Below are 1,714 nucleotides of genomic sequence, written 5' to 3' on the forward strand. Positions count from 1 at the left end.
TGCTTGGGGGTGCGAAGGATGAGTCGGGGTGCTATCTAGAAAGTTGCCTGGTAATGGATGTAGGATGTTGGAGCGAGACATCAAACATGAAGCTGTCGCTTAAATAAAGTCTGAAGAAAGACTAGATACACAGACAGCAGGAGATAGTAGAGAAACTGGACCTGGCTCCTCATAAAACTTCCCTCCTTCTATCTGAAGGAGAATCGCAGCCCATTTCGGCCAAGACAGGTGAGACTGCGGTTCTGACGTGCGGGCCTCGAGGAATATGCGCTAGGGCACCTGGCGGCGGGTAGAGCCTTTCCCCTACGCAAAGTAAGCCTGTTATGTCTACAACCCAACGGGGACACTGAGAGCCCCAAAGGCCCTGCTTTCTTCCCAGAGAACAGCGCCCTACTGAATAGTTTCTACCTGGCTCTAAGAGGTGAGAACACATTCCCCGCTAGCACAGAAATCCTACAATCTCCTGTGGGGGCTGCGCTTGGAAGCAGAAGCTGTGTAAGAAGTGACTTGGGGGGTAGGAAAAAACACGAAGATTTTCACAGAGCGTGAGAAACCAAGAGACTGGAGAACGCGGACCAATCACCGCAAAAAGCAGCCCCGGTAGAAAGGGAAGAGCTGAGCGATCTTCACCCTAGTTAGTTTGTGTTACAATGTCAATAAGGCTGATGCTAGCTTTTTCTCCTACCGCGAACAGGAGACCTGTTACTTTCTATTCCCCTGCTTTCCACTGTAGGATTAACGATTAAGTCTAAAACGCTAAACAACGTACAAAGAAAGAGAAAAAAAAAAATCACCCTTAAGGTACAGTCTGTTCTTCAAACTATACAAAGTCAGGGGAAAGCGCGAACGCAGTCCCCCACTACCACAAATTATGCAGTCGAGTTTCCCACATTTGGGGAAATCGCAGGGGTCAGCACATCCGGAGTGCAATGGATAAGCCTCGCCCTGGGAAAACCACCTTCGTGATCATGGTATCTCCCCTGCCAGGTAAGTATGAGATCTTATGCCGCTGCCCCGTCACAGCCTCATACGCCTCGCTCTTTACACACACGGTCACTTCCCCTGCGCACTCCCGAGACCTTGCCAGCCCTCACACACAGCTGGGATTTTCAGTTCTGATCAGCGGTCCTAAACCCGTTCCCACGGCACGGGAACTCCTTCGTGGCGAAGCAGCAAGTGGCGAAGCAGCAGCCCCTGCGCTGCCTCATCTACATAGAAGTCGCCCTATCCGTGATGTCACCGACAGTGCCTTGCCAAGTCCCTGTCTGCCTTTCTGCCACTCAACCGACCAATCCGCTGCCAGAGCCGGCAAGGGGAAGTGACGTCTGTCTCTCCCTTTTTCCCTCCCGCCCCTGCATCTGTTCTCTTCCAAAGAAGCTGATCCTTATCCTGTGTTGAGGAGCAACCTTTCGGAGACCAGATGGAGCCGGGCACCCTTCTTCAAATAATGGCTTTTAATTCTCAAACTAGAGTGTTTCGGATTACAGAAGAAACCGGTTCTCTTCGCATCCTTATCCTTGTGATGTAGCATTCCACTTGCAATTGGAAGCCGTTTAATATCAGAGAGAAACCATATTTATGAAAGTAAAGAGGCTGCTCAGATGACTGCAAACCAGCCTTCCTTACTGGTTTTATCACTGGTAATGTTATAAAGACAGTTGTCCAGTTACATCAATCTTGTAGGTTTGTTTGTTTTTTTTTTGATGTTGTTGGT

At 49.6% G+C, this 1,714-nt stretch overlaps 1 non-coding gene across 1 annotated transcript; it reads right to left on the reverse strand.

The window, feature by feature from the left end:
- Positions 1-831: 831 nt before the first annotated feature.
- On the reverse strand, positions 832-995 carry LOC129022545 (U1 spliceosomal RNA). Its single transcript, XR_008496463.1, has one exon. It is a non-coding gene; the product is annotated as a U1 spliceosomal RNA (small nuclear RNA).
- Between the last annotated feature and the right edge of the window lie 719 nt (positions 996-1,714).

Source organism: Pongo pygmaeus, chromosome 1 (assembly GCF_028885625.2).
Source record: "Pongo pygmaeus isolate AG05252 chromosome 1, NHGRI_mPonPyg2-v2.0_pri, whole genome shotgun sequence".
Taxonomy (NCBI): Eukaryota; Metazoa; Chordata; class Mammalia; order Primates; family Hominidae; genus Pongo; species Pongo pygmaeus.